This window comes from Chlorocebus sabaeus, chromosome 20 (genome assembly GCF_047675955.1).
Source record: "Chlorocebus sabaeus isolate Y175 chromosome 20, mChlSab1.0.hap1, whole genome shotgun sequence".
Taxonomy (NCBI): domain Eukaryota; kingdom Metazoa; phylum Chordata; class Mammalia; order Primates; family Cercopithecidae; genus Chlorocebus; species Chlorocebus sabaeus.
The window spans coordinates 121979039-121992030 of NC_132923.1; the positions used below are offsets into that span (position 1 = coordinate 121979039).

The window sequence follows — 12992 nt, forward strand, 5'->3', positions numbered from 1 at the left end:
GCTCCTGTGCCCAGCTGGACAAAATAGACCTTCTTTCCACGAAGCAGCTCAGAGACCCTGCGCTAAAGGGTAGCAGCCAGCGGTCCTGAGATTCCACAGTATTCGTTGGTTGAGAGTAAGCCAGAGAAGCAGTCACTTAAGGCTTTAGGTGAGAACATTTTCAAGGACTAAGGAGGAGGAGCAAGCAATGCCCCGCGCTTCCCCATACATTATTCCTGTGACAGGAACCTTTGCAAAACAGTAAAATTTACAAGATGTTTAGCTGGGCAAGGTCTTGTTTTCAATTCTGCATTCTTTCCAGTCTCTCCAAAAGGATGGCTGACCAGGCTGCTTGAAATCTGATGCTGCAAAGATATTTTCTTGTGAAACCATGAGTTTATCTGAAATTGGCCACTTTGTTAAAAGATACTCTAAAAATATTTGAAACAACATCCTTTATCAGCTTGAAGTCTGTTCCTTCTCTTTTTCACTCAATAAATATTTCTTGTGCCTCTAGCTCCCTGCTAAGCAGCATGTCAGGCAATGGAGAAACAGCAGTGAGCAAGTTAAGGATTAGTAGAGCTTCTAGGCCAGCAGGAAAATGATCTATAGGGAATACCAATAAAGTGGGAAGGAAGTACGGGAACTGTGGGATTAGACAGCAGTGTGTCCTGGCTCAGGGCGGTGGGACATACAGAAAACCTATGTGGGAGAGGAGTCCCGCTGGCATAATTGGGCCTGAATCCTGAGTGCAGAGCACTGTGTGTGTGCATGTGTGTGAGTGCACTGGCTCTGTTCTTGAAGGAGTTAAGAAGCACCAAGGTACACTGGTGCATGAACACACATGTGCACGCATGTTTATGCACACATAAGCACATGTGCATGCATGTGAGCACCTATGTACCTATGCATGCATATGTATGGCATAGGAACAGGTTGGTATGGGCATGTGTGTAGGGTGCAGGGCAATGAATAGGGATCCCACTGCAGACAGCTGCGGTAGGAGCGGATGGGATCGTACACAAGGATATTTATTTCTTACAGTATCACTCATGGCCGGCAAAAGGAAGGATGGGGGCTCTGGCAGCCTTAAGAAGGTACCGGTTCTGCCAAATGGATCTGAGACAAGGTCAGACTCGGTGGATGGAGAAGTGCACAGCCGGGGGCTTGTGCTGGAAGCAGGAGTGATGAAAATACCACGTTCTGAACCCCTGCTAAGTGCCTGACAGGCAGGCCTTGTACCTGGGATGCTGGGAGTGTGTCTGGCAGACTAGTGATTTGAGCTGCTTTAACCCCCTCCCTGCCTGCTCTCATCCATTCTCCATTCCAGCTTTGCCTTATGCTGCACAAGAGAAAGACAAGCTCCAGATGTGAGTCATGGGCAGAGATAAACATGTCAGGATTAATACATTCTTTTTGTCTGATAAACTTCAATGATTAAAAACAGGTGATAATACTCAGTGTGGGGAAAGGTGTTGGGATGGCAATTTCAAGGCATTTTTTTAGATGGCAAGTTTTGGCATTTATAGAACAAAAGTTTCAATAATATACCCTTTGGCTCTGTAATTCCAATTTCTAAAAATCATGTACAGAGATAGTCATCACAGCTTTATGGTGACGAGAAGCTAGAAATTACTTCAATAGCCAATAATCCACATCAGGGTAATAAATTATGGTTCATGCACTTATGAAATTATGGTCTCAAAGCAGCCAATATATTTTTAAATCAAACAACAAGGTTAAAACAACAATATGTTCAGTGTGATTCTAATTTTTAAAAAATTATCTATACACAGATGAATATATGGGGAAAAGCCTAGATGATTGTACTTACATTGAAATGAAAGAGACAATGTATTTTTATATATACACACGTATGTAAAAATCCCGGGTGGGGGGCCACCTTTCAGACTTGTACCAATGATTGCTTCTGGGGACGAAGGAAACTTGGAAAGTGTATCCTTTACTCTCTCTTTCTCTCTTTTGAATGTTCACAATCTGATTGTATTGCTGCAGGGTAGCATAGCTGAGTGGTTAAGAGTGAGCTTGGGGCCCAGGTTTCCTGGGTTCAGATCCTCACTCTATTCCTTCCCGGCTGTGTGACCCCAGGCAAGTTACTTAACCTCTCTGTGCTTCAGTTTCCACAACTGTAAGAGGGAGATAAAAACTCTCTAGTACCTACCTCATAGGGGAGTTATGATAAATAAACAATATACATAAAGCACCGAGAACAGTATGTGACCAGCACAACAGTACGTTCTTAAACAGACAAAAAAATTGTTATTTAATGTTATTTAAAGTTTGTATTCTCAGTGGGGTAAGATTACCCACAAGGGGCAAAAATTGTTTCTTGGGGACAGGATGAAAAAAATCTTGGATATTACAATGGTTTGTGGCCCTCCGCAGGGCCACAGAATATAAATAGATACACAGGGCATCCTTGGCATTAAATTTTCAAGTATTCCAAAAAGAATGTCTAAAAAGACTTCTCAGGGAGGGCAAGGTGGGAGAAAAGGTTGAGAAACACTATTGAATGTATCATACTAAGTTTCATAACACTCGAATTATAGATGATGATGTTTATAGTTATTTTCTCTGTGTGATGGGATTAACCATGATTTTCGTTTTCTTTTTGTTACTGGGAGAATAAGAGTTAGAAAACAGAAATATCTATGTGTTGCTTTCATAAAATAGTTTTGGCTTTTTGAGTTCATGGCAGGGTTACGTGTGCAACGGTAGCATAAACTTGTTCTTCAAGTTCAGCCCTCTCTTTGGGGACCATGACCTTGATGGGTCTATAGGGTCTGTAGAAACCCAGCTTCCAGCGGGGCAGCTGGTCAGCTGTTTGTCCTGTTCCTGACTTGTTGACCCTGGACAGCGCCCAAGCTATATTTAGCATGGTGTTCTTTTCTTTTCAAAAATATGGAAAGAAGCTAATTTTATGCTTAGAGGATTTGGACCACACAGCTTCCAGTATGTCCCTAAAACACAGTAGGCTTGGTGGGCAGTCTGGGGTCCTGGCTTGGCCAAACTCAACCTCTAGACCCTGGGGTTGGCCCCATCACTGCTCATGTCTGAGGAAGCCCCAAGGGAGACATGAATGATTCTATATCTGAGTTTTAAAAGAAAAATTATTAACCAGTTAGAGACGTACCTACCTGTTGTTACTTGAGGAGACTCAGGGCAGGCCTGAAGGCAACTCTTCATGCTAGAGTCTTGAGTTAAAGATCCACCTATAAAAACCACAGAGATGCAGCTTTCTAAGTAAGCTATGAGCATTGCAATTGGAGTTACATGTTGGGGAGGCATGTGTTTTCTTTTTTTTTTTAGGGGAAAAAGGGGTTAGGGTAGGTATCTATGCAAGACAAGCGGTACCAAAAGAAGCCAGAATTCTGTACAAAAAATATGAGTTGCAGAAGGATGACAACATGGTAGCTAACATTTGTCAAACTCTTTCATAGTATTACCCATCTCAGACATGTGCTCCAGAGAGTAGCAGAGGAAACACTCTCAGGTCATCTTATAAGGAATGTATACACCTTGACACCAAAGCTAGAAAAGAACAAGGCAGGAGAGGAAAATGACAGGCAAGTCTGACCCACCAGCCTAAACAAAAATCAGCAAATGGAATCCTTCCTTTCCTCCTGTCTTTCCTTTCTCTTTTCTTTCTTTCTTTCTCTCTTTCTTTCTTTCTTTTCCTTCCTTCCTTCCTTCCTTCCTTCCTTCCTTCCTTCCTTCTTTCTTTCTTCTTTCTCTTTCTCTCTCTTTTCCCTCCCTCCCTCCCTCCCTCCCTCCCTCCCTCCCTTCCTTCCTTCCTTCTTTCTTCTTTCTCTTTCTCTCTCTTTTCCCTCCCTCCCCCCCTCCCTCCCTTCCTCCCTTCCTTCCTTCCTTCCTTTTCTCGTTTCTTTCTTTTCCTTTCTTCCTTTCTTTCAGTCTCACTCTTTTGCCCAGGCTGGAGTGCAGTGGTGCGGTCTCAGCTCACTGCAACCTCCGCCTCCTGGGTTCATGCAATTCTTCTGCCTTAGCCTCCCGAGTAGCTGGGACTACAGGCACACACCCCCACGCCTGGCTAATTTTTGTATTTTTAGTAGAGATGGGGTTTCACCATGTTGGCCACGCTGGTCTCGAACTCCTGACCTCAGGAGATCCACTTGCCTCGGCCTCCCAAAGTGCTGGGATTATGGGCATGAGCACCCAGCCCAACCATATTTTTAAAAAAGATAACACATCATAATCAAGTTGGGTTGATCTCAAGAATGCAGGGTTTGGTTCAACGTTAGAAATTGGTCCCAGGAGAAAGGATAAACCACAACAGTGTCACTCCGGGGACTATTACGTACGCAGCAGTGAAGGTGAGTAAACTGCAGCTGCGTGCACCAGTGAGGATGATCCTGACAAACATAATGTTGGACAGAAAAGCAAATTGCAGAAGAATACACACTGCAGAAGTCCACTTAAATGAAGTTCTAAACCAGGCAAAATCAAACGATATATGCTCTATTTTTATAGTATTAGGAAGAAATGCAAAAACTATAAACTAAAATTCAGGACAAATTCAGGCTACCTTGTGGCTAGGCACAGTAGCTCACACCTGTAATGCCAGCACTTTGGGAGGCCAAGGTGGGAGGATCACTTGAGTTCAGGAGTTCGAGACTAGCCTGGGCACTAGAGTGAGACCCTGTCTCTACAAATAATAATAATAATAATAATAATAATAATTAGCCCAGTATGTGGCTCATACCTGTAGTCCCAGCTACTTGGGAGTCTGAGGTGGGAGGATCTGCTTGAACCTAGGAGGTCAAGGCTGCAGTGAGCCTTGAGCACGCCACTGCACTATAGCCTGGGTGACAGAATGAAACCCTGTCTCAAACAAACAAACAAACAGACAAACACACACACACACTACCTCCTGGAGAAATGAAGAGTGAAGAATGGTACTGGAGAGGGGAACAGTAAAGGGGACATGAGCGTTTTATTATACTATTCCTTACAATTCGCATATATCTTATATATACTCTTTTGAATGTCTGAAATAGTTTGTAACAAGAACGTCCAAAAGCCCATCGATGTGTATGTATTACTCTTAGCATAAAATCCAAACTCCTCGGCCATGACCCTCAAGCCCCACCAGCCTGGATGAGGCTCCTGTCTTGCTGTCCCAGCTCATATCTCTTGCTCACCAACCCTCAGTGGTTTCCTTTCTGCTCCTCAGTGGCACCAACTACTTCCTACCACAGAGCCTTGGCACTTGCTATACCTGCTGCTTGAAAACACCCTTCCGCCTGTCTCTCTTATCTGGCTACTTATTTATTTATTTCTGTATTTAAAATTTTTTAAAAAATTATTTTTGGAGACAGGGTCTTTCTTTGTCACCCATAGCTCACTGCAGCCTTGAACTCCTGGGCTCAAGTGATCCTCCCGCCTCAGCCTCCCAAGTACCTGGGATTACAGGTGCACACCATCACACCCAGCTAATGTTTTCATTTTTAATCTTTTTGTAGAGATGGGGTCTTGCTGTGTTTCCCAGGCTGGTCTTGAACTCCTGGCCTCAAGCGATCCTCCTGCTTCGGCCTTATCAAAGTGCCGGGATTGCAGGCATAAGCCACCATGCCTGGCTATCTGGCTACTTTTTAGTAGAGACCTCTGTCTCTCAGCTCAAATGCCACCTCCTCAGTGAGCACCTCTCTGACCACTCAGTGGAAATGCCCCCTCCCTCACACAAATGCCCCCTCCCTCAGGGGACTCAAGTATAGCTTGGTTCCTTGCCTTTCCTTCCCATGGGTGATGATAATGCACTGCAGTCAGTAATAATCTCATTTTTGCTTTCTTGTTGGTTCCCTGTCTCCCCTACTGGAGTATGAACTCCCTGAAACACACTTCTTGTCTGTCTTGTTCATTGCCTGCTCCAGTCCCCAGTACCGCATGCCAGGAACTTAACAGGTACTTGGTAGATATTTATAGAACAAACAAATGAATATCCGGCAAGTTTAAAAGTTTAACCAATGTCTCATATCAATGAGGGGAAAATCCCAGTCCAAGTCTGAAGGGGAGAGGATTAATAAAAGCTAACTTGTGGGAAGATCTGGATACCCAAATCCTGTATCCGTATGCAGATAATTTGCTGGCAACATGAGAAAAATATGCAGAATAAATGTGATTTCCACTGTGACCTGAGAAAGTGACTGTGTCAGTATTCCTGGGTGGGGCCGGAGGTTTCAGCGGTTGCTTGGCCTTTGCAGGTGGAAGTCAGCAGGGGAACATGGAAGAATTTAGCCTTACCGCTCCACGCTGGGCGGAGGCTCTTTCCAGTCCTGTGCAACTTGGCCAACCAGAGCTGGCAGGGAGGGGCCGTGCGCTGGGTGTGGAGGAGTGGGGGCCGGGGAGGTAGACCCAGCTCCAGACATCAGAGTGGCTGAGACCTGAGTGGGGCCATCACAGCCAGGCACATCTGGATTGAGTCTCCATGAACTTGAACATGAAGACAACGGCTGAAATAAGATGGGACAATGGAAGGCAGTGCTGCCCAGGCCGAAACGGGGTAAAGGGCCCAAGCATTGATGGCTGGGCCTTCCGCTGCCTCTTCTCACTGAATTGCAGAAAAACTCTCCAGGACACAGTTTAGAAACCGGGAATGGGATCTAGACCCTCACGCGGGCCACTGAGCTCTGTGCTGCGGCCCCGGAAGGTGCAGTTGCAGAAGCGCCCCGCCCAGTTGGCTTTAGTGGGAGGAGGGCTTGCCAGTCGGAGGCGGCTGGCAGTGCAACCAACCCCTGCGACAAAGGAGCTCCTTGAGCATTCTCCCTGCACCGACCTCTTCCTGCCAAGCTGCATAATTGGAAAAGGGATCCCCGGTTCCACCGGGCTGTGCTACATTCACATCACAAAGGAGGGATTCAGAGGGGCTCTCCCGGCCAAGTTTCAGCCCACAATCACTTTTGTCACCATTTCCAGTCCCAGGCAGTGGGGGTAGGAAGAAAGGCGCTGAGCCCCTGCTTCTGTCCTGCCTGGGAGGGAGTTTCAGGCCACCTCCCCACGGACCAAGGTCAAAGGGTGTCAGGTTCCTGTTTCAACAGAGCACCAGGGATCTTTTAGACTGTGCACTCAGGAAAGACAAAAAGCAATGTGCAAATGAGGCATAAAGGCAGGGGAGCAGGGAGGACGGCTGCCCAGCTGGAGAGAGCTGATGGGAAAAAGAAGAAAGGATGTTAAGTGATACACAAGGCAGGGTAAGAAGCATAATGGTAACAAGAATAGCAGTCCCCGCAGTAGCTATCATGAAGTCAGCAGCAGCTGATACTCAGCATGAATCAGGTGCATTCCTAAACTCACCCGATCCTCACGGCCACCCATCAAGGAATGATCCCGCCCCACCATCTCAGAGTCTTGGACAGGGTAAGTAATTTGCCCTGGGCCACACAGCCGGTAAGTGGCACTGACTCATAATCAAATCCAGCTGACTGTGAAGTCCAGCTGTGCCTGCACTGTGCGGGTTCCCACGAAGCTGAGTCCCTGGGGGCCGCTTTCTGGGCAAGGCACCCAGGTTCCCAGAGGTGTTTCAGGACAAAAGTGTGAGGGGGTGACAGGTAAATGTTTCCCGCCCTTCCTTCCTTCCTTCCTTCCTTCCTTCCTTCCTTCCTTCCTTCCTTCCTTCCTTCCTTCCTTCCTTCCTTCCCAGAGGTGTTTCAGGACAAAAGTGTGAGGCGATGACAGGTACATGTTCCCTCCCCTCCCCTCCCCTCCTCTTCCCTTTCTTCTCTCTCTCTTTTTCTTTTTTTGACAGGGTCTCACTCTGTCATCCAGGCTACAGTGGCATGATCATGGCTCACTGCACCCTTGACCTCCCAGGCTTAAGCAATCCTCCCACCTTGGCCCCCAAGGAGCTGGAACTACAGGCACACACCACCATGTCCAGCTAATTTTTGTGTCTTTTGTAGAGAAAGGGTCTCGCTCTGTTGCCCAGGCTGTTCTCGATTTCCTGAGCTCAAGGGATCTGCCTGCCTCAGCCTCCCAAAGTGCTGGGATTACCAGGCGTGAGCCACTGGACCTGAACATTTCTTTTAAAATGACTTGTTGAAGATTTTGATTTAAACAATTCGCGGTCCCCTACTGTATGCCAGGGGCTTTGGGGGATACAGAGGTGTGTGAGACGGACTTTTATAATCCAGCAGGAAGAGAGGCGATTCTTCCTAACAGAAGGTCAAAGTCAGCGTCAAAGAGTCAATGCGTGTTGAACGCCCATTCTGTGCCAGGCCCTCTGTGGAGCTCTTTACGTGCATCATCATTTAATAGTTATTGGTTCTATTTTATAGATAAGGACACAGGTTCCGAGAGGGAAAGTAATTTATCTAAGGTCACACAGTGAGTACAAGGCAGGGGTAGCGTACACCTGATTCTAAAACCCATGCTTTTAAACACCAAGTAGCACTGCCAAAATGGAGCGTGTCTGAAGAGCTTCCAAAAAGAGTGACGGATTCAATTTGAGGAGGGCAGGGAGAAGGAAGATACACACGCAGCTCTGCAGGGCTTTGAGGCCTCTGTGGCCTCCTGTGGGTGGAATTCGGGGGTCAGAGAACGGGGTATTCCAGGGTGAGGGCTCAGCCTCAGTAATCCCACAGCGATGGGAACGTGGGCATCTTCTAGAATATGTCACGGCTTGCAGAGAAAAGAGGCAGCTTCCCTCCCCGACTCCAAACACGAGACACTGGTGAATAGTAGAAAACCTGACATCACCAGGGTCCTTGCTCATCCATGTAAGTGCTGGAGAAATGAAGGAAGACAAGTTCATCCTGAAGACTCCAGGGACCAGAAGCAGAAGCAGCGAGTTCACGAACCACACGTCTTTCCTTGAGGAGCTTGACATAGTGTCTTTCTTCTAAGCAGGTGGCTCATGTCCAGCCTTATTTAGAAGGCTGGCACGGGGGACCCAGTCACGTGAATTCAGTATTTCTTGGGAAATGTGACATCTCACATTTCAGAGTCTTCCTCTGCCAGGATAGCACTGAGGGATCCAGATCTCCTGTCCCCATCAGCCCAGTGTGAGCCTGACACCTCGAACCTTCTCCAGGCTCCGGCCATGGGTGTCTCTGGGGATAACATCAGCAGCCCCCTGACCCTGGCAAACAAGGCTAAGCACAGGCTCTGCCCACCAGCCAGACCCCCAGTACTCTAGTCCCCCAACCCCCAGCACATAGTTAGGGCACTGACACACCAGGCCCTTTACACAATTCAGCTCATTTTCCCACTCAACAATCATGTAAGGGAGGTACTGTTATCCCCACCTCTGTCCATTTTATCAAGGAATACGCTGAAGCACAGGGGTGAAGAAACTTGCCCAAAGTCTCAGCTTAGTAAGTGGCAGCCCTGTCCACAAAGCCCCCTTGTTTAGGCCGTCCTCACACACAGAGCAGCAGAAAAGCCAGCCTTCCCACCAAGGCAGGGCAGAGTTCCCATCAATGAGGTCTCACTCTCTCATCCAGGCTGGAGTGCAATGGCGTGATCTTGGCTTGCTGCAGCGTCTGCCTTCCGGGTTCAAGTGATTCTCCTGCCTTAGCCTCCCAAGTAGCTGGGATTACAGACGTGCGCCACCACACCCGGCTAATTTTTGTATTTTTAGTAGAGACGGGGTTTCACCATGTTGGCCAGGCTGGTCTTGAACTCCCGACCTCAGGTGATCCATCCGCCTCGGCCTCCCAAAGTGCTGGGATTACAGGCGTGAGTCACCACACCCAGCCTAGGCGGACAACTTTGGAGGCTTAGCCCTGGAATCTGAAGAGTGGGAGGACTGGGGGCCTGGAAGAGAAGCTGGAGCCTGTCCCACGTTGCTGCCTGTGGTCAGTGTTCCTGGCAGCCAGCCAGGCTCGTGTGAACCTCGGTGCCATCTGGACTCAGCATTTGTCCTTGTGTGACAGGTAGTTCTGGACACTGACTGGATTCATTTGGTTTGTCTTCCCCAGAGGCGTTTTGCAGCAAAAAAGTAGAGAAGGGCAGAGATGAGAATTTATCAAACCAGGGACTGCAGAGGGTGCTGGTGAGTATACACTCCATCTGTCAGGCCGTAGGACCGGGAGCCTGGGCTCCAGATCAGACCGGGTTTGTATCTCAGTTCTGTAACTTAGTAATTGCCTAGATAAGACAATTCTTAGGGCTCTCAGTCTCAGCTCTGTCATCTGTACAAAGTGAATTTTACTGGGATCTACCTCCCTGGGTTTATAAGTGACGACCTCAGAGTTTTGACTACGGGTGTTTATTCATTTACCCAACACAGTATTGACTGAACACCTACTATGGACCAAGGCCCGATCTAAGCGCTGAGGATATAGAAACAATCAAAACAGACAGAAGGCCTTGTCCCCATAGAGCTCACATTAGAGCCTGTGGTATGGTAGAAGGTAATAGAAGCTAGAAGAAAATAACAGAGCTGTGGGTAGTGATTTTAAAAACAGGCTGGGCGTGGTGGCTCATGCCTGTAATCCCAGCACCTTGGGAAGCCGAGGTGGGTGGATCATGAGGTCAGGAGTTCCAGACCAGCCTGACCAACACGGTGAAACCCTGTCTCTACTAAAAAAAAAAAAAAAAAAAAAATACAAAAATGAGCCGGGTGTGGTGGTGCATGCCTATAATCCCAGCTACTCAGGAGGCTGAGGCAGGAGAATCGCTTGAACCAGGGAGGTGGAGGTTGCAAGTGAGCCAAGATCACGCCACTGCACTCCAGCCTGGGTGACAGAGGAAGACTCCATCTCAGAAAAAAAAAAAAAAAAAAAAAATCCAAAACGGTGGCCAGGTACACAGTCACCAAGAAAATGATATCTGAGCAGAGATTTGAAGGATGTGAGGGAGGAATCACATGAACACCTGGGGAAGAACATTCCAGGCAGAGGAAGGAACCACAGAGCCAAGGCTGTAAGTCAGGAGCCTGCCCAGCAGCTTCCAGGGACCACAAAGCTGAAGAATCCATGAGTGAATACACTGAGGGCCTTGACCCAATGCCCTGCAGACAGTAGCTGCTCTAATTGTGCCAGAAATCTTTTACAGGCCCGTGGAGGCAGATGGGCGTCCATTCATCTTTACAGAGACCCGGAAGGGGTCCGAGACTAACTCAAGGCCATTCAAGTGAGGGGCAGAGAAGAAGCGGGGTCCTGCTCGGGGTTCTTTGCTGCTCACCACCCTGTGTTTCTTGGAATTTGGGAACAGGCATATGGGAGGCTGAATCATGGTCTTCAAAGATATCCAGGCCCTAATCAAAATTTGTAACTTTTAGCCTATATGGAAAAAGTGCCTTTTGGGGCATGATTAAGAATCTTGAGATGGGGAGAGTACGTTGGATCATCCAGGTGGGCCCAATTTAATGAGTAGTACCCTTATAGGAGGGAAGTGGAAAGGCCAAAGGAGGAAGCAGGAGATGGAATCATGGAAACAGGAGGATGTGAGGAGAGAGTCACGAGTCCAGGGATGCAGGTGCCTCCAGGAGATGCAGGTGCCTCCAGGAGCTGGAAAAGGCAAGGAGACACATGCTGTCCTGGAGCCGCTGGAGGGACCGGCCCTGCCCACGTTGTGATGTTAGCCCATGAAACTGAGGTTGGACTTCTGGCCTCTAGAACACATTTATTGCAAGACAATAAATGTGCGTTGTTTTCAGCCATGAAGTTTGGGGTACTTTGTTATGGCAGACCCAGGAAACTTCTGCAGGCGGCGTTCCCGTTCACACCTGTGTATGGCGCCTGCCGGCACAGACTGTTTACCTACCCGATAGTTGATTTGATTAGGCACCGTTTCTCAATCCTGATAAAACCAATCGCTTGGTGAATTAGGCGCCCTTTCCTCGTGTGGCCAGGTGGGAGGGAGGCTCGGCATGGCGGTGCTCCTCTACCAAGTTTACATTTTAACCCAGGATTCTGCTAACGAGCCAAGTTTACACTTGTTCTAACATTGCTGGGACAAAAATTCCTGATAAAGGTATTCTTATGCTTGAGTCAGCAGGCACCCCACTTCCTGGGGGCTCAACACTGCACTTACAAAGTGCTGACGACAGGACAAGACTGACGTTTATTTTAAGTACTCATTATATGAGGGCTTTTAAGCCAAAACTCGAGGTACGTGGAGCAGCCAGCCAGCCCTCTGCAGGCCCTGAGTCCTACGGAAGCAAGCCCTCCGTGTTCCCAGACTTTTCTTAGACCAGCTGTGATTCTGGAGATTAGGACACCGTTTGAGAAAGTTTGTCCTGCCCATATCTGGACATTTTCTTTTTTAGCCGCAGCAACGCTATCACTATAGAAGAGGTTCCCAAACCTGCTGCCAAGAGCGCTTTTGGTATTGAGCCCAGCTCGTCCCCCTCCCCTCGCCATTCCCCGTTCCCTCGTCTCCACTTTATACCTGACTTTCCTACTTGAAGCATGTTAGCCAGAGCTGCTTTCTCGAGTCCTGGGTTTCCTTCCTGCCTCTGATTTTTAGGAAGTCACTTGTCACACTTGATTCTTTTTCCACCTGTTACATTTTGGAATTGTGGCAACTACAGTGAACATTCTCCTACGCTCCTATAAAGTGCCAGTGCTGGGTGCCTTACGTGTCTTTATTATTATTTATTACTTATTACTACTATTAATTTTATATATTCTATTTTATTTTTATTTTATTTATAGAATTTTAATATTCATTATATATTTACTTTATTAATTTTATGTATTCTGTTTTATTTTTATTTATAAAATTTTAATATTTATTATATACTTACTTTTCTTTTTTCTTTTTTTTTTTGTGAGACGGAGTCTCGCTCTGATGCCCAGGCTGGAGTGCAGTGGCCGGATCTCAGCTCACTGCAAGCTCTGCCTCACGGGTTTACACCATTCTCCTGCTTCAGCCTCCCGAGTAGCTGGGACTACAGGTGCCCACCACCTCCCCCGGCTAGTTTTTTGTATTTTTTAGTAGAGACGAGGTTTCACTGTGTTAGCCAGGATGGTCTCGATCTCCTGACCTTGTGATTTGCCCATCTTGGCCTCCCAAAGTGCTGGGATTACAGG

General features: G+C 47.5%; 1 protein-coding gene across 3 annotated transcripts in view; it reads right to left on the bottom strand.

Moving 5' to 3' along the window:
- The window catches only part of TMEM51 (transmembrane protein 51), a 71453-nt gene that overhangs the window by 7350 nt on the left and 51111 nt on the right, over nt 1-12992 (bottom strand). For all 3 annotated transcript variants that reach the window (XM_007980465.3, XM_007980464.3, XM_073007823.1), the window contains exon 2: nt 3138-3212. The gene's annotated coding sequence lies outside the window, so the exon portion shown is untranslated. The remainder of the gene's footprint in view (nt 1-3137; nt 3213-12992) is intronic.